Source organism: Phyllostomus discolor, chromosome 3 (assembly GCF_004126475.2).
Source record: "Phyllostomus discolor isolate MPI-MPIP mPhyDis1 chromosome 3, mPhyDis1.pri.v3, whole genome shotgun sequence".
Lineage (NCBI taxonomy): Eukaryota > Metazoa > Chordata > Mammalia > Chiroptera > Phyllostomidae > Phyllostomus > Phyllostomus discolor.
In genome coordinates, this window is record NC_040905.2 from 165,581,863 (window position 1) to 165,601,992 (window position 20,130).

General features: G+C 44.1%; 1 protein-coding gene across 4 annotated transcripts in view; it reads right to left on the reverse strand.

Moving 5' to 3' along the window:
• Positions 1–20,130, reverse strand: part of KANK1 (KN motif and ankyrin repeat domains 1) — a 190,414-nt gene that overhangs the window by 152,777 nt on the left and 17,507 nt on the right. For 2 of the 4 annotated variants that reach the window (XM_036021716.1, XM_028506257.2), the window contains exons 1-2: positions 12,825–12,941; positions 11,637–11,799 (exon numbers count right to left, since the gene is read on the reverse strand). The exons of the other annotated variants lie outside the window; for them this stretch is intronic. The gene's annotated coding sequence lies outside the window, so the exon portion shown is untranslated. Of the gene's footprint in view, positions 1–11,636; positions 11,800–12,824; positions 12,942–20,130 lie in introns of those variants that run through there. 4 annotated transcript variants of the gene reach the window in all.

A 20,130-nucleotide genomic window follows, 5' to 3' on the forward strand; every position in this document is an offset into this window, starting at 1 on the left:
CAGTTAAAGACTGAAATGACGCTCAGAAAGGAGTTCGGATTCTTTCCTAGATATCTTCTTTGGGTTGCTTAAAGTGAGAAAAACCTTTAATAATCCCTTTCACTGGGGACTTGCAATATGGTTTAAGATGACTAATGATATTATGAAGGTATAAAAATTATCTTAATTATTTATGCACTAAAAATATTCTTTCCTCAAGGAACTATCATAATGAATTTTTAATACACATAATAAAAGATTTTGGCCAAACCAAAAGACAAATGAAAAATAGTTTTCTTAACTATAGATAACCCTATCTTGTATGAATTTCATAGTACGGAGCACTTTAAAAACAGTATAAGTGTTTATCAATATTTTCCACAGTCCTGATTAAGGAAAAATCTGAAAATATGAGATGATTTCAAGCTCTTTCTTAACTACGTGATCAAAGACTTTGCCATAATTGTAAATAACATTTTACATCAACATTCTTTAAGCCCAAAACTTCCTGTTTCTTGCCCACCACCATTGTCTCTTTCATAACACGGACTAGTCCCCCACAGAAATCTGAAAGCTATGGTGTGTTTTACTATTTTGCAGGGCTGTGGTTAGGCTGTATGTACACAGATACACAAAACACTCTCATAGCACTTGTATAACAGCAAGTTATTTCTGTGCAAGGAGTATTCTTGTTATCAGCTCTTTTCTTTTAATCCTCGCCCAAAGATATGTTTATTAATTTTAGAGAAGGAAGGAGGGGGATCAAACACACAGCCTAGGTATGTGCCCTGACCGGGATTCCAACCCCCAGCCTTTTGATGTACAATTTATTCAGAAAACATGCCCGCAACCAAGGCATAGCTCACATTCAATGTGGCCAGCAGCTCATTTGAATCCATCTCCGCTACTGTCTCTTTAAAATTCAGACACTTCCCATTCTTAGCCCACACACTCTCATTGTCTGGAACACACCCTGCCAAAACTTCGTATTAAGCTTATTTTCAATCGTCCAAGGAGTTCAGATTTACCCACTGTTCCAGGGTAAAATATTTTTGGAAACAGAAAATGCAACTTTGCCCTTCAAACTTACCCAGAACTGTCCAAGGCTGTTCTGTACATTCAAGTACTTCCCCATTGACAATACATTACAGCAAGTTTTCTCATTCATTGGACCCAGGACACTGTCCACTTTGCATGAGAGGGATCACCACATTTAGCCAGCAGCCTCTGGTGCCGGGTAAAGCACAGGTTACCAAATGAGCAGCCAGCATGTCTGAGGGACTCCCGTGCTGCAATTCGAGAAGGCTGAAAAAGGACACCCAGAAAAGGCGCTGCTAATTAATTCTCCTCCTCCTCATCAGCCAGCCCCAAATGTTTCGGACAACAACTGATCTGGGAACACAGCTTTGACACTGTTGAGATAATCACTTGATTTGTTCCTAAAATGCAGGGAGAGCTGCTGCAACCCTATCTGGTGAGAACCATTTGTACTCTTTTCTTCCCAAAGCCAGAAAGAAGCAAGGCTTGCTTCCAAAGACGAGGAATACTTCCTGTCCCTTTTCCAAGCCTGACAGTCCAGGGGCTCACTGACCATGCTTTAAAGCCTTGTCAACCTGACCCTGAATTATGGGCTACTTTAGATTAGCCAAGCTTTGTTGTCTCTTGGTTGCCAAAACAGAATTTCCTGACCAATGGTATTAAAATGCAGGTGCTATCCAAAGAGCCCAGAAAGAGAAATGAGGACACAAGCTTACCTTGCATTACAGCATTTATTGGGGGCAGGGGATAGTAAAAATGGCTACCAAAGAATAAAGAGTTGAAGAACTCCAACCTGATGAATAAGAATTACGTGGTAGAGAGGTGAGGAGGCAAGATGCAAACTGGCACAAATGAAACTGCAGTGAAGCACCTAGGAATGCTGTTGCCAGGTTCACCTTTAGCTTCCACCCTTGCATCCCTCCTCTTCACAGACCAAGATCCTGAAAGGTTCGCCTACACCGAGGTTTCTCAGCCTTTGCACAATTGACACTTGGGGCTGGAAAATTCTTTGATGTGGGCTCTTCCGTGTGTTGGAAAGTATTCAGCGGCATCTCTGGTCTCTGCCCACTAGGTGATAGTAATACTCATACTCCCTGATTCAGCTGTAACCACCAAAACATCTCCAGACAGAGCCAAATGTCTCCAGCCTAGGGGTAGGGAGGAGCAAAATTGCCCTGGAATGAATACCGTAAGCCACCCTGCATGGGGGTGCCGTGTGCAACTAAACAAAAGCACCAACAAAGGTGGCGTGTGGGAGCTGAAGTCTCACCCCTGGTCCACCCACCAAGTCATACCCCCAGGGGCTATACCTGCCCAGAGGGAGCACACCTTCCAATGCCCTCAAAGGGCCACACAGACCAGCAGAAGCACCTTCCTCACATCCCACCCACCCCGCCTCCCTCTGCTCTGGGCCCAGCAGCCACCAAGCCCCTGGAACTGTTTTTGCTGCCAAATCCCCAGATGTGACTCAATTCTCATGGCTGCATAGGCCTAGTAGGCACTGGTACCCGTTCCCTCTTTGAAATAAACACTTGCAGGTTTCCTCTGACCTCTCTGGCTGACCCTCCTCAGCCTCCTCTGCTGGCTGCTCTTCAGGGTTGCACCCTAAGCCCTCTTTTTCCCCCTCTAGACACCCCCAGCATGGTGAGCTCATCACCTCACAGCTACAATGACCATCAAGGTGGGGGAGACTCACAGAACCCACCTCGGTGTGCTCTTTCCCTTTTTTCCAAACTTCAAACACACACTTCCCTTTTGACATCCTGCAGACCCTAGAACTCAGTCTGTTCAAAACTAAGCTCATTGTCCTCCCCTCAAAACCTCCTATGCTTCCTCTCACTGAGCAGCAGCTGGGCCTCCCAGAAACCTGGGCACTGCACGTGACGCCTCCCTCTCCCCAGTCAGTCCGCTCACAGAGATCCTATTCTAAAACTCCACTCTGCCCACCCTTCTCCAGCACCGTGGCCCCTGCTCTAGCCCAGGCTGTGACTTCTCTCATTGGGGTATCACCATAGGTACCACAGTCCTCAGGCCATCCTTACATCCCCAAGCCAGAGGGAGAGAACTCTCCAACCTCCATTTCTAATTATATCACTCACCAGCTTAAAACTCTCCAGTGATTTCCTACCACCTTTGAGATAAAGTCTAAAATTTAAAGCATCATCCCAATACACCAGCATTTCGGGCTCAATCCCCAGTCAGGGCACATATAGGAATCAATCAATTAGTGCATAAATAAGTAGAACAACAAATCAATATCTCTCTAAAAGTTAATAAATAAAACATAAAACTTATTAACATAGTTCACCAGGCCCTTTATGATATTACCCCCTTACACACACACTTCCCCCCTACCCAACTCCACCCTCCAATTTGAAGTCATACACTAAACTCTCTTTGGTTCCAAACACAGGATGCTCTCCTCTTCTCCCTCGGCTTCTTCCGCAAATCTGCCACGTCAGCTGGCTAAGTCTACCTCACCGAACAGGTTTCAGCTTAAACTTCTCTGACCCCCAACCCCCACCAATGGTCCCAGTACTGTGTGCCCACAGGAGCCTGTACTTCCCCTTCAGAGCGCTTACTCTGCTGATTTGCCCGAATGCCCAACTACACATGCTCTCTCCCCTTCTCTCCACCCATCAGCTTCAACCTTACTTAATTCTCTGTACAGTATTAGCCGATCCTCTAACTGTTTATCCCAAATGAGTTATAGCTCATCATCAACAGCAAGCCTAGAGAACGTCCCTGTGCACCAGGTACCACAGGGGCATCAAAACATACACAACATGAACTAGTTTTCAAGGAAAATGTCAAGGGGAGAAAATAACAGAACATGAAATGCTATACTTACTAAGCAGTGTGTCTACAAATGCACATTAGAAAATGCAGCCTGAGAAAACCAGTAGCTAGGAGACGTAAAATTCAGAAATTATTAGGATGAAGTACAGACAATCTCGAGCCTCCTTCTAAAGAAGGATTTGGACTTGAATTTGAAGGTGATGAGGGGCAGAGTGACAGGCACAGAAATTAACCAGAGAAATGTTCAATTTTGCAACAATCAACTACTTTTTTAATCATTTGGATTTATCATGTTTTTTTCAAGTGAAAACCTTGTAAGCTGTCTCTCTCCTGCCAGTTTGCCGGTGGCACCAATAGCATGGCGTGGAACGGTGGCTCTGGGGGCAGGAGAACTCCGAGCCACGGAGAACTGAGCTGACTCGCCTTCCCCGAAAGGACAAGCAGCAGTGGGTCCAAGGCCAGGGGTTCTTCAAACCTCAATGTTCTCAAAGCAGATACAACTTTATAGAAATACTATTAAACAGATTGGGTGAAAACGTGACTAGACCCCTTGCACTTTGCATATGGTCTCCCAATCAGTTTCCTGGGCAAAGAAGGAATTTACTGAGCACTTACTACATGCAGGACCCTTAGCAATGCCATGTCTCTTAAATGTAATCACCTTGAACCGGGTGTTCTGTCACCTCCATTTCAGCGGTAAGAAAGCAGAGACTGGCAGAAGTGCGAAGTGTCCATACCATGCCGATGCAGCCACGGTCTGCTGTCGGTGCCGCCTCAGAGCTGTGCTCTGACACAAGGAAGAGGATGATTCCTTAACAAGGCATTTGCATGGGGGGAGAGCAACCCAACTCATAAATGTTTGAGCGAAAGAAAGGCAAGATGCTGTGATGAGTGAGAGGAAAAAGAAACGGATCCTCAGAGAAATTAACCCCCTGTGCAGTGTGAAAGACACATCTGAGTTAGGGAAACAGAAAACGGTCTCTCGAAAGGCTTCTCAGCCTAGGCACTGTTGACATGTCGGGCTATATAACTGTCCTGGGGATGTGCAGCAGCACCCCTGGCCTCACAGCACTGGGTGCCAGCAGCACCCCTCCCCTGATCATGACAACCCCAAATGTTTCAGACGCTGCCAAATGCCCATGGGGGACAAAAAATCACCCTCTCCCCCACAAAGCCCCTAGAGCCCCATTACTCCAAATGAGATAGGTGCTGATACGTGGAACTGACTGGCTATTTCAGGACTTTATCTTAGGCACAAGTTTTCAGAGTTCCTTTTCAACATATTAAGATATGAAGCAATCAAATGCAGAATTATAATCTTAGAAAAAAGAGCCGCCCAAATTACTCATACATCAAGGACATCAGTAGCACTTAAGAGACAAGGTTTACATTCTCCCAGACCTGTGGTTTGTTGAAAAATTAATTTACCCCAGCCATGCTTTGATCTTCTAGCAAATTATTTCCTGAGACAAGATTTAACTTGTAAGGGCCCTGCAGGCTCACCAGCTGTCAGAGTGGAACCAGCATCAAATTCCAGGTGGTGAGCAGAGAGGGAGCTTCCCATCCCCCGCAGAGGGACCCTACTTGGTAACACAGCAAATGCCACGGAGGGGGTCTAATTCTCCCCTGAAAAAAAGTCCAAACTACAATGCAGCTTCGCTTTGTGTTCAAAGGAGAAAGAGCCTTTTAGGAAGTGGGTCAGTTTTACATCCCAGCACTAGTATATCCATTATAAAAGGTTTTTGTTGCTCTTTCAGTTTAATTTCACAGTAAGGAGGGGTGTCACAACCCAAGTGACCTCCTGGCTCCTACAGCTGTGTTCACTAAAAGAGGGAAGGAAGGGGCTTTCAGCCCCCCCCCATCCCCGCTCCTGCTCATCTTGCACCTGTCCTGCAAGGTGAGCGCGGCCGGCCAGATGGAACACAGGAGCCCTGAATAAAATGCTCATGGCATTAGAAACCACAGGCTCAGCCTATAGGAATGCTGGTTGCCAAGGAAGACCAGAGGTTAACTTTGCTATGCATTTATACCTTACCTCATGGGGCAGGCCAAGTGACACACGCAGGCTGGCAGGCAGACAGGAACACACGCCGTCCCCCAAGATGACCCAGTCCTATTTTCCAATCCTTTAAGCATGTAACATTACAGGGCAAAAGGACTCTGAAGGCATGATTAAGGTTAAGGGTCTTTGAGATGAGCAGATTTACCGGGTAATGCGATGGGTCCAATGTAATTATATGAATTCTTAAAAGCAGAGAGGGATGGATGACAGAAGAAGCAGTAGAAGAAATCTGAAGCATGAAAGGGACTCAACTTGTCATTGGTTGCTTTGAAGATGGAGGAATGGAGCCAAGAGCCATGAGATGCAGGTGACCTCTCGAAGCTGGGAACAAGGAGGAAAGGGGTCACCTCCTAGAACCAGCCCTGCCCACCCCTGCATTTGACCCCAGTGAGTCCTGTGTTAACCTTGTGACCTACAGAACTGAAAGATAATACATTTGTGTTTTTCAAGCACTAAACATGTCAGTGTTGTAGAAGGGATTTAAAAAATACAGATTTTGGCCCTGGCTGGCGCAGCTCAGTGGATGGAGCACAGGCTGCGAATCAAAGGGTCGCCAGTTTGATTCCCAGTCAAGGCATATGCCTCTCATGCCCAGTACGGGGCGTGAGAGAGGCAACTGCACATTGATATCTCTCCTTCTCTTCCCTTCTCTCTAAAAATGAATGAATAAAATCTTTAAAAAAAACCACAGATTTTGGTACCTGGAAGTGGGGCACAGCTGTAACAAATACCAAGAAATACCAAGAAGTGGCTCTGGTCTGGGCAGTGGGTGGAGCCTGGAAGACTTTGAGGAGGATGACGGAAAAGTCTAGCCTGCCTTGAAGAGAACTGTTAACAGACACATGGACACTGGGGACTGGCTGCTCAGGAGGACTCAGAAGAAGAGGAGAGCATGGTAACGAAAATACCTATTACCTTGGAGAACACTGAAACTGCCAAGAGCAGAGGACACCACAAACGCTTCCATCCTACCACACTGCTGTGCACCGAGAAGGCGAAGCTCCTAAGTGGGGGAAGAGCCCTGACAACTCAGGGGCGCAGCTCTGCCCCTGAGTTGCTTTCCTGTGCAATCCACCTCTCTCGACAGTGAGCACAGCTGCTGTCTCTGGAATGCCACTGCATCCTTGCACGTGACCAGGGGCAGGGAGTCTCTCTGAAATGCCCTTGGGAATGATCCTAGCACCGTCTCACGGGATTGTTATGGGCATTAATGAGGTCATGCATGGCAAGCCTTGCAGCGCCTCAGACACAGGCACTCACAAACTCGAGCTCTTTTTCTGACCTAGTCTAGAGGGGAAAATAACTAGAGAGGGATCTATCCTTCCTTTCTCCCACAGAAAAGCATTTTCTGAGTCTTCTCTAGGGAGACTCAGGGCCTGAGCATAAAAGAAGGCAACAGAACAAGCTGGGGGCATGTTCAGGAAGCCACTGCTACATAAATCTATGGCAAGGTCTGGGGACTCAATGGGGCTATTCCAAAATGCAAGGGACAGATGGACTGAGATCTGCAGAGGCTGCCCGAGGCTTCAGAGAAAGAAAAAAAGGAGCACAAGTTGTTTCTCTGAGTGACTCTATTGCTGGGAACTTGCCAACTGCATTTTGAGAACACTGGGCAGAGATACTGGGCCGCTGTCAGTGCCAACTTGGACAGGAAGTGATGCGCTGGGTCCCACGGTCGAGAAGCCAGCAGGAGGGGGCGCCGGGGGCATCCTCAAAGAAAGACATCAATTCTCCAGCCTGGCGCCTTACCTCAGCCTTCCTTCTCCCCCCAACCCCCTCCTCCACCCTTCTCCATCCATGGAATTAGAATACACATCAAAAATTAAAAGATACGATTGTTCCTGCACAGGCAAGGCAAAGCTAAGTTTTACAGAAATTCATAGGATTTTCTACTTAAGGAGAATGAGAGGTTTTTCTCCTTTATTGTAAAACTTGTTTAGTTTTGGTGCTTTCATGAGGTTTCTGGGAGAAGACATCATGGGGCAGAAAAAAGGCATTAAATATCAAAACAAAGAAACAAGCAAAATATAACCAAAGACACTGAAATAGAGGACAGGCTGATGGTGACCAGAGGGGCGAGAAGAGGGAATTTAAGGGGACAGTGAGAAGGGTTCACAGGAACAAACTTAAAGGACACATGGTCATAAACTAAGGGGAGGGTGGTAATGGGAGGGAAGTGGGGAGGGGTGGGAGGGGGGGCTGGATTGGGAGTAAAAAGGAGAAAACTGTATTTGAACAATGATTAAAATAAAAAATGAAAAATATTAAAAAAAAAGAAAAAAGGCATTAAAAAGCATTTGAGTATTGTTTCTGTCTCTTTACATCTGTACCCCTGACCATAAATTATCATGGTTCATTCCTCAGGATTAACAGTCAACAGTTAAATGTCAGCCAGCAGCCTGCCGCAGAACTAAGTGAAGGGAGCGGGGTGGGGGCGGGGGCGGGAACTACCTCAGGAATGACTAAGACAAAACCAAGTGGTGAAGAATTAAATAATTCTCTGCTAGTATGTTTATAAAACATATGTCTGCCAACACAGTCAGCATTTTCTGCTTACGAGCTGCATTTTCTTCATTATATTAAAATTTTAAAAAAATCTCCTAGTGCCTGCTAAGAACACAACACTTCTTACACTTTCTGCTGGTAGTAAATCTACAGCTCCCCCCACCCCTCTCAGCAATGTGATTAAAGCACAAATTTTTATGACCAAAGCACATGTACCCACTGAAAACAATAATGCTTTCAAAAAAAAGGAACAAGTCTCAAAAGTTCTTCCAACAATCCCATTGTTTTGGATTCACAAGCTGGGAAAATGTACATTTCTGCATTACATTTTCTAAATTTCCACCACTTGGGTAGGTCTAAAGGTTCATTCTTCACCCTCCCACTATTTATTACTGAATGCCATTTCCAAGGAAACCCAGACCGGCAGTTATCAGAGCAGATGTATTTGGGATGCACAAGACAGGAGAACTGGATCTCACCTATGCCCACTCCTTTCCTGCTCCCTCTGCTGCAGCCCCGTGCTAACCCCTGTGAACAAAAAAGCAGAGTGCTAAATGGTACTGGGTGTCTTTTATTCTCCTTATCTCAACCCAAATCTGTAGAATCTGGGAGTGTCAGCTAGTGATTCTCCAGATCCTTCTAAAAGGATGATGTGAGTGCTTAGCAATTTTGTTTTGCTTCTCATAAACATGGAAAAGGGAGGTATGGCTTGGAGACAGATAATGAACTTAGCTACTGAAAACAAATTCCTGCCTACTTTTTGAAGAGGAAAACAACATAATGGGTAGGAACTGTGCAAAGCACCTCAGCACGTGCCTCACTCTACCAGGAACTAGAAATGCCGCCCAGTGTTGACTGACAGCTGGAAGAACCAGCCCGTTACCCCTGACTTCTCACTAGTCGGAGTTCACCCTCGGCCAGGATGGTCCAGACATCTGAATGGGATTCAAGTAAGTTAACTAATTCAGGATTGGAACATCTTAAACAGTGTTTCGAAGGATAAAAATGTACATGGTAGGTATAAAATTTTCCATTTTATATGCCTCATCCAGGGGCATAAGAGATTGCCTATATTAAGTACTTGGACTATGCCTGACACTTTAAATGCATTATGATTATGCATTATTTGATCCAATGCGTTACAATTCCCCACAAAGAACCCAGTAACAAACGGCCTCAGTGTTCATTCCTCAGATGAGGAAACCAAGGATCACCAAGGTTAAACAACACACCCGAAGGTCAAACTGGCATACCTAAACTCTGAACCCAAATTCACACTCTTAACCTGGGATGCACTTTTAGGATGTACCATGATTACCGACAGGTTTTAAAAACAGCTACGACTCCTCCAAATTGCTCTGGGAGTCCAACAAATTTCACTGGTAAAATTAATGATTACCTCCTTTTTTCAACAACTTTTGTTCCTACACATGAAAGCTTCGCACACCCAGTTCTGCCTCTGACTAGCAATAACCCCCAGTATCTTCCTGGCACTGGTTTCAAAGCAATGCGAATATTCAGAAGTGCCTTTCTCTTCAAAGGGTCGCCATCGCTGCAGGACAAAATCCAATTCCAAAACTGTTGTGACCAGCAACTGCATGGTGCCAGAGGCCCCATTATCTTTCGGCAAGCCACCAGGCCTCAGAACACAGCCACCTCCCTGCTCCCTCCTGCAGCTGTGTACACAAGGCTTATTATACCACAACCTCCAGTTTTGTTTTCTGGCCAAGAGATAAGAACAACATGGTTGACTGAGATGTCACCGTCGGTAAGGAAACCTCTGGTCCACTCCAGAAATCTGGAAGTGCATTTCTTTATTCTACACTCAGGCAATTTTAGCTTCTTCCAAGATGTTCCAAAATCAGCGAGTAAGACTGCATTTAGACCCAGGCTTAACAAGCAAGCTGTATGCCCACGCCGAGGAGCTGATGAAGATTTTCAAATGAACAAGGTTTAGCTTCTGAGTGTCATATATCCAAACCTAAAAGTAAAACAATTAGACAAAGTGGAACAGTGATTGCCAGGGAGCAATAGAGGGAGGGGGAAATGGGGACAGTTTTTAATAGGTGCTGAGTTTCTGTTCGGGAAGATGTAAAACTTCTAGAGATGGATGGTTGTATAACAATGTAGATGTACTTAATACCACAGAATTGTACATTAAAACGGTTAAAATGAAAACAACAAAAAACTTATGGTAACATTGATATGGATGCTTCTTTCTTTTTTTTAAAGATTTTATTTATTTATTTTTAGAGAGGAAAGGGAGGGAGATAGAGAGAGAGAGAAACATCAATGTGCGGTTGCTGGGGGTCATGGCCTGCAACCCAGGCATGTATCCTGACTGGGAATCAAACCTGCGACACTTTGGTTTGCAGCCCGCGGTCAATCCACTGAGCTACGCCAGCCAGGGCTTGAATGCTTCTTTCTTTAAACCTCTCACTTACAAAAGGAAATGAGACCATAGCACCTTTTTAAATAAATTACTGCAACACCCTAGCTGGTGTGGCTCAGTGGACTGAGCGCTGGCCTGCGAACGGTATGAGAGACAACTGATTGATGTTTCTCTCTCTTTCTCCCTCCCTTCCCCTCTCTCTAAAAATAAATAAAAATAAAATCTTAAAAAATAAAATAAATCACTGAAAAGTCTTGAACCTATTCTAGGCACCACTGGGAAGATGTTAAACACAAGCTTTAGGACCAAAGCTCCTAAAAAAAGATTAATGCTCTGTCTTAAGTTACTTTTTGATCTGTACACACTGTATGCCTAAGTGGAGACAAAGTCCCTTTAGAGGCTTCTGAGGCTTTAGAGCCCACCCATTATTTTAATTATTATTCTTTTTAATCCTCACCTGAGGATATGTTCATTGAGCCTTAAAGAGAGAGGAAAGGTAAGGGAGAGACACTGATTTGAGAGAGAGAAAGAAACATTGATTAGTTGCCTCCTGTATACACCCTCACCGGGGATCGAACCCTCAACCTAGGTATGTGCCCTGATCAGGCAACAAACCCGTGACCTTTTGGTGTATATGATGATGCTCCAACCAACTGAACCACCAGGCCAGGTCTTCTATCCATTATGTCACAATCTTGATATGGACTGAATGTTTTCGTCCCGTTCCCCGCCCCCCGCCCCCCGCCATTTATATCTTAAAGCCTTAACGCCCAATTTAATGGAACCTTGCAGGTATGGCCTTTGGCAAGTAAGGGTAAATTCATTACTTTCAGGGAAAAACCGTTTCCAAACATGACTCACCCATGAGCATACACAGCGGGCACCACAGCTCGGTGGGCATTCAGACAGGTTCTCTTCTCTCCCTGGTGTCACAGTGCCACACGCAACAGTCTGGCTCACAGACACACACACACAGCAGCATCAACTGTTCTGTCCACTTCACGGGCCACGTCAGAGGAATACGCTGAGGAGAGATGCCAGAAGGCTGTCACAGTTCAGAATGAAACAGTCTGTGGTTCACTGCAATCTCTTTTTTTATTCAGACAAACAAAGGCTTTTCACGGAGGGAAAACCACCAGTGCTGCTGCCCTGCAGCTGACTACTGATGTTTTCATCACCTGAGAAGGAGCCAAGAGCTGCATCTCAGATGACTCAGAGTCCCTGCAATCAAGTCTCTTCTTCTAACGCTCAAACTTCAGAGCTTTGCTTTGCAATTATTGACCTATTTAATCATTTTTTCTCCTCCCTCAAGGTCAAATGTTATGATTTGTAAGCCAATCTTGATCCCCAAAGGGAATGAGTAAGTACTTCTTACCTCTGTTTTTGCATCCTGTTTGCCCTTCATTGGCTAGTACGCCTTGAGTTAGAAAACTCCGACCTGTACCAACCTAGGTCAGTGTACTTCTTCTGAATTACATAAAATGCTGATTAGTTTTCTTTAAATTTAAATAACTCGTTTTTAAATGTCACTGCGAAACCTGTGGCTAATATCAACACCAACAATAAAATAAAAACCTGATCCTCACTAACATTAAAATATGTAGAAAATCCTTAACAATTAGCACAGCATTACATTTAAAACACGGACAGGCAGATCAGCAGAGCAGAGAAGTCAAGGAATGGAAACACAAGCCTGTGGGATTTGGCATATGTTAAAGGTGCCAAATCAAAAAGGATAAATGAATTATTAAATAAATGGTTGAGAGAACCAGTAGCCATCTTTAAAAAGTAAACTGGTACCCTTACTTACTAAAATTAAGATGGATTAATAATTTAAATATAAAAAGTTGAAATCAAAAAAGCATCAGAAGAAACTCTGCACAATTAAAAAATAACTTTAGAGTGGAGAAGATCTTCTTCCCTTATGGCATTAAATTCAAAGGTCTTAAAATAAGCAGCTGATAGCCGTGGTTCGATGTAGCTCAGTTGGTTGGAGTGTCATCCTTTAACCTAAAGGTTGCAGGTTCAGTTCCTGGTCAGGGCCCATACCTAGGTTGCAGGTTTGGTCTCCTGTGCAGGTGTGTACAATACCGGGTCCAGGAGTGTAGGGGAGGCAACCAATCGATGTTTCTCTCTCACATCTATGTTTCTCTCTCTTCCTTCTTCTCTTTCTAAAGAGCAATGAAAAAAAAATGTCCTCAGGTGAAGATTAACAAAAAAGCAGCTGATTAATTTGTCTACATGGAGAAATACAACATAATCTAAGTCAAAAGCTGAACAATAAGCCGGGAACAACTCCAATTCTCAACATAGATAAGGGCTTATTTCCTTATATATAAAGTGACAGAACTTGATAACTAACAGCCCAGCAGCTCACTGAAAGGCTCATACAGATTCATGAAAAGATGCTCAACCTCCTGTGAGAAATGCAAATTAAAACCACACGAGATACCATTTTTTGCTTATCAGATTGGCAAAGATTAAAGTTTCCTAACATCCCATGCTGGCAAGGATGCAGAGTGACAGGTACGTTTGTACCTTGCTGCTCAGAGTATGGAGGACATTTGGGGTGACACCTATCACAAAAACAAAGGCACAGCGCCCTTCACCCAGGAATTCTATACTTAGGATTTTACCACATGTGAGTAAAATGATGTGTGAGCAAGGTTCTCCCTGGCAGTACTGCTGCAAACAGTAAAATCAAGAGGAAATGGATTCAACAAAATATGGAATATCTGTAAAAAGAAATACTATGCTGCTATGTTTAAAACTATAGAAAGAAAGGAAAAACTGTACCTGTATAGGGGAATCTCAAGAAGTATGGTTACATGAAAAAAAGCAGGGAGCATAACAATATGTAAAGTATGTTATTATTGGAGATTTTAAAGGGAAGAATATGATAATGCACACACACTTTTTTATACAAGAACAGAGTATCTCTCTGGAAAGAGGAGCACCAACTGCCTCTGAGGAAAGAATATGGTAGCTTGTAGCAGGAAATGAGAGGCCTTTTATTTTGCCATTTAAAATTTTTTTCAATTTGAGCCATGTATTATCCATTTGAAGATTACTTTTAATTCAGCAAAATGACTGTAAGTAAAGCTAAAGAAATTCACCAGAAAATGGAATAAAAAGACCACAACCTGGAAAATACAAGAGAAAAAAGTAAGAACGTCAGATGAGTGCTCCAGAAGGATCGGTACCTGAAAACAGGAATTCAATCAAGAGAAAGGAGAGAAAGTATCAGAGATAACTCAAGAAATTTTCCAATAACTAAAAACCATAAATTTCTAGATTGGGAAGACCATTCTGTGCCCAGACAAATCAATGAAAACAGATCAATCAGAAGCCTTGGGGCAAAGAAAAGACCATAAAAGCTTTTAAAGAGAAGAAGGGATATGTTAGGGAGCAATCTTTCCAAATTCGTACCGGGAAACGATGTCCAACCTGAAAGTGTGTACTTCGCTGAACTACTGAGGAGGAAAGTGGAAACATTTTAAACGGGCCAAATCTCAAAAAATGTACATCCCACGTAGCCTCTCAGGAGCTGCTGATCAATGCCCTCTACCAAGGTGAGAGACCACGAGAGACCACCAGGAAAGAGGGCAGCACGGGATCCAGGAAAGAGAAATGAAGAGCATCTCTGCACTGATGAGGACACTTCAGAAGGGATGCCGCTGGGAACTGATCCAGCAGATTAATTACCACCTTGAGGTTTCAGGGTTAGGCTTCAATTTGAGGGTGAAGTGCTGAAAGGCATGTAAGGCTAACATACAAAATTATTAACTCTGGGTGAGAATGAGCTTATGAGAAAGAAAATATTCAAATTGCATGTCTCAGCTGTGAATTACTTTCATAGCCACAACAATAAAAATTGTCTATCTTAATCAAACGAAAAACAGTACACCAGAAGAATCTCAGAAAAAAGTGTTGGGAGAAGATTTGAGAGTTCTATTCTCATCTTCCAGACTGTGAACACAGTAACTATCCAAATTTGGATTTTTAAAAATCAAGAAATGACTATTATAAGCATGTTTTCTTAAAATATTGCATTTCCATAGGTCGAAGCCAGTCAAATATCAGCCTTTTTTTTATAGTTCAACAACATTAGAAGAAAAATGACGTATAAGCAGTTACTTGTAAGGGGAAGGAATCAGAGTGGGCGAGGTGGGGCAGAAGCTCCTGTCTTTGTTTACAAATGCTGTAGAACAACTGGATTTTTGAAAGTATACAAACACATAAAAGCATTGGTAAAATTTTTCATAGAGTTGATCTTCACGGTCTTTCACACCTGAGAGTCAATGACGGGCTAATGTGCACAGCACCATGGTAAAAGCCACATTTCAGACAGTGCCTACAAACAGCCTATGGTTGCCAGGTTTACTGCTGCGGGCACTGACCACCAACTACCACCACGTGTGGGTGGGGGACACAGGCACCACCTTCCTAACTGTACAGAACAAGAGAACAGAGGACTTTCTGAATACTTTTGGCAATCCAGTGTGCAGTCACTGTCAGCCATGACAGTTATGTCATGTTTACATCAAGACTGAGCTACTGGGGTGTTATGACAGCACCCCTGGGAAGGCCTGGAACACCCAAAACCAGGAGCCTGGACAAAGCCTCGGATAAGGATTCCATCTGGACACCAATATGAGACCACTACCTACTGTGGGCTCTGAGAACTCAGAGCTCTGACAACTCCACGATCGCACTTGGCTATACCAAGGGTCATGTTCAGAGCCCTGCCAGACTTCCACTCCAGCAGGCACATGCCACCACTGTAGACACCTGACTTGAGATGAGCACCTGTCTTTCCACCTGTGCACACCCCCAGTGCCTGGGACTTTGCATAGGATGCCCAGTTTGCTTGCTTCTATCGCGTCAGCTCCCCCTCTGTGTAACCTGCACATGACACTATCGGCTTATTGGGGAGGTCTTCCCTAATAAACCCGGTGTTGTGGAAAGGCACAAACGTGCATGAGTGACAGACTCCTTCTGGGGGTGCCCCTCTGCTCACGACACGAACCCGTTCTGTTGGAGAAATGCCTCAGACACAATGCCAGGATGGTCGCACTCCTTGAAGAGGGCAGGGTTTTTCTCACAGACTTGGTCATTTTTATCATTTTAACATAACTAAGATCACAAACTAAAATAAAAATTCCCAGTACATTTGATGTTTTTTTCTTGTGAGGGGTGGAGTTAGAGGTGTGTGTTGGTATGCAGAACTTAATTTAAAGCTGTGTGAACAGGAAACTGGAGTAATTTGTAAAAACCCATGGCTTTTGGCAATCATATTTAAAGAACAAACTAAAATCACTGCTCCTTTGGGTGACAAATTCAATTTGTTGGGAAACTGGCTGTGCGGTTTCTGAGGGGTCACTGTGAAACCCCCCGAGTCCAGTGCTGACAGCCGGGCAGCAGCCACGGGAGGAGGATGGGCAGACCCTGTGTGGCCTCCTCTCCCAGATCCTGCCCCAACAGAAGTCCAGCATTTACCAGAGTCATGAACTCAAATTTGGCCAACTCAGAAAGAGGAAATTCTACAGATTTTTGTAATCTCTGTGATAAAACTTGCTAAATCTATTCAAATTCAAGAGAGTTCTCCAAAAATTTCAAGCAAAATTAAAGCTCCAGGAAGACATTTAAGCATATGGCTTTGAATACCCCCTCAAGTGACCCCCATCTGAAAAGCAAGCACTGGGGTGTCGACCCCTGTGTGTTCAGACTGGACACCCTGCCATCACCTGAATCCTTTTGGGTCTTAGCCAACAATTCCCTTTGTTGGCAGTGGCAAGAAATTCTTCCGAGGATATTCTGTTCAAAACAGGGTCCTTGGGTTTAAAAGAGCAAGAGTTTGGGACAGGCAGTAATAGTTTACAAGTATATTAATACTTGTCTAAGTGTAATTTAATCAAAGAAAAGCCTATAGAGAAACAGCATACCCAAAATGACTGTTTCAGAACACTGATCAGACTGTAAGCTGCACACTACCTGAAACAATGGTGCTGACCTGCCTGAAGTTCAAAAGAAAACCAGCTACAAGCTGGTAAGACAAACAAACCTCTTTAATAAACTACTTCTCTTTGGCCAGTGGTTCTGAATTCTTATACACCATTGTGTTCCAAGGTGACTTTAAAAGTTTAATAAAAGGCCCAGCTATTGTCAAAAAAAATAACTGCAGAACGAGTTTTCATTAAGAGAAGGCCAGGGAAAGGGGACAGGAGGGAAGGGTTGTATTAGCTTACCTACATATTGAAGCAAAGAGTCACTATCACAACTGGGCATAAAACAGTTGTTGGCACCCTGGTAGCCAAAACAGAAATGAAAATGTGACGTATACAACTTTGATGACGGGGAAAAAATGTCCTTATTCATCAGGGAAATAAATGTTTTCCTAACAGTGAACTAAAATATACACACTTCCTCACAGGAGGGACTCTGAAGGCATGGTGAACCCTTATCAGCAGGTCATTCAAAAACAAATATCTATTAAGTGCCTTCTATCTTTCCAGGCTCTGCCCTGGCAACTTGGTAAGTATCTGCCAACAAACCAAATAAAGGTACAAACCAGGTAAAGGGCCCAGGAAGCCCACAGTCTACTAGGGTAGATGGACATTAAACATATGGGTAAATTATACTATATAATTATGCTACAGGACAAAAGAAAAGGCGGGCTAGGTAAGGGAGTTCAGGAGTAGCAGAAGGCAGATTATAATTATGAGTTGTAAGGTACTGAGCCCATGACACCTCAGCAAGGACTAAGCATGCTTAGGCCTGGAGATGGGAAGACTGCTTCAGGCCGAGGAGCACCCAGTGCCAAGGCCCTAAGGGGAAGCATATTTGAGGAAGAGCAAGGAGGCCAAACACAGGAGGGGGGAGAGGAGGAGGAGGCAAAAAGTTAAGACTGTAACTAAGGGGCCAGGTCAAGAAAGCCACAGGGTTCACGGTAAAATCTTTTCCTCTTATGGAAACAGGAAGCCAACAGAGGGTTGAGCAGAGATGCACCACCATGTGACTTAAGTTTCTAAGGGATCATTGCTGAGAATGGACTACAAGGGCAGAGGCAGGGAAACCAATTAGGAGGCTACTGCAATCACCCAGATGAGAGAGCAATGGAGAGGAGGTGGGGGGGAAGATCCTGGACACATTTCTAAGGTGTGGTCAACAGGATTTGCTAGCAGACTAGAGGTGGAGTGTGAGAGGAAGGAGAGTGAAGATGACTATACAGTTTTTGGGTTTTCCATCCATGAAGACAGGGAAACCTGGAAACAATGAGACTGGGGGAAAACCACGAACTGCTCTGGTCATGTCGAGTTTGAGGTGGCTGTCCAACACTCGGAGGTACGAGAAGGAAGTTGGATATGTAGGCATGGAGTTAGGGAAAGAAGTCATCAGGGCTAGAGAAATGAATGAGAACAACCAGACCCAAACTGAAAATAACTAAAGACATGAGATGAGATGAGGTCGCCAACGGAGTGTCTACAGAAAAGAAAAAGAAATCAAGGACTGAGACCTGAGGTCCTCCAAAAGCCAAGGAGATGGAGAACAAGCAAAGGAAGCTGAGAAGGAGATGCCAGTGAGCAAGGAGGAAAGCCAGAAGGTATAGAAAAGGTTAGTATGTTCACACTTCATATTATCCATCAAAAGAGCAAAAGGAACAGCAATAAGTCAAAGTTCAGGGAAGATGCTTCTGTGGGAAGCTACTTCACAATGTCCAGAAGCTTAGCTTTTGGTCAACTGCGGCTTGATTACCACAAGCAAGGGAGCAAGGGAGGGCAGTAAAGGGAAAGCCAAGGCAGGTCGAAGGCTGGAGGGCAGCACAGCACAGGCAGATACGCACTGCTCGTCCAAGAAGCACTAGAGAGTTAGTAGAGTAAGCTGGGTTAGATGCCGCAGCAGCTCACTGGGAAATACCATCTCCAAATCCAAAAGTGAGTATGCAGTCCCTTCCTCAATAGCAAGAGGGCTCAGAAAGGGTCACTGAAGGAGTGCCCATTAGAGCATTTGCCTTCTGCCCTTCAGTCCCACCCTCAGTCCTAGGCCTGGAGAGCAGGCGCCAAGTGGCACACCAGCAGTCCCCTCCTCATTAGCAAAAGGGCTCAGAAAGAGAGTCTTGCCCTGAGTCTGAATACAAGGGACAGAGAGCCCAGTATGCCCCTGAGCACACAACAAAGGAGATAAGGAGAGCACATAAAGGAGTGCGATGTAGTACTCATTCTCGCTCTGCATCTCTCTCTCTCTGCACTTCATATGAGCAGGACTATCTTAAAATTTTCAAAAGTACCAAGTATGCACAATATATGTATTTATATCTAACCTTGCTCCAAAAAGGGTTTCAGGCAAGTTTTAAAAGTAAATTGAACTATATTTACCTTAATTTAAAAAACAGAAACAATTATTAAATGCTGAACAAGGGAAAATACAATGCAATAGTAAATGAGACCTAAATTAGGTAAGCCAAAATGACTATCGTAAAGTTCAACATGGCTGTTTAGCAGTGGGATATAAATTTGGCCAAATATGGAAATCACAATTTCTTACAAGATTCACATCGTTCACTCAATCATTTTCTCAAGAACTGTCCCAGCACTGCCTGTTACCAAGGCCAACAGCGACTTTTCTAATGATTCTTCACAAAGACAGCTGCTGAGAGCCACGACAGGGGCCATGAAGTGTGAGTTCCCGTGACTGTTTCTCAACCCACATCCCACCCTCGATGATGTACGCTGAAGACCTCACACATACTAACTCAAGAAGAAATTAGAGGGAAAAGGAAGTATAGTGTTCCAAGTACCCAATATTTTGATGGAATTCGTGTGTAAAATCCTTTAGAATTTTGTGAATTAACACTCCAAAACAAGTTTTCTCCAATAGCTGAGGCTGGTCCAGTGCCCAGGAAGAACCGAGAGCGCAGCATGTGGCATCGCCAAGTGAGTGCTGGTCCACCTGCTACAAGGACAGCCAAGCAGAAATGTCAATAGTCACATAAAAATACAGAACCTATCCAAGACTCTTGGCTAAACAGATAACCCCCAATTCACGCAAACAGTTGTGAGGGTGGACCTGTAGGAATGGCCAAGACCCCTTCCCACCAAAAAAAAAAAAAAACAGTCCTCAATCTCCCCAACATGTGGACGGTGGAAGACCAAGCAAGGCACTAAAGGACTACACCTCACAGGAAGTATAATTATAATTTGCTATCCTCCTTAAAAGACTCTGATCTTTTACTTTTTAAAAGATAAGGCAGAAGTTTCCCAGTGAGGATATTAGCAATAGCTCAGTAATTTCACTTTTGAAAGAAAAATACCAGGACATACTTCCTAGGCCCTAATAACTTTTATTTTCACCAAAA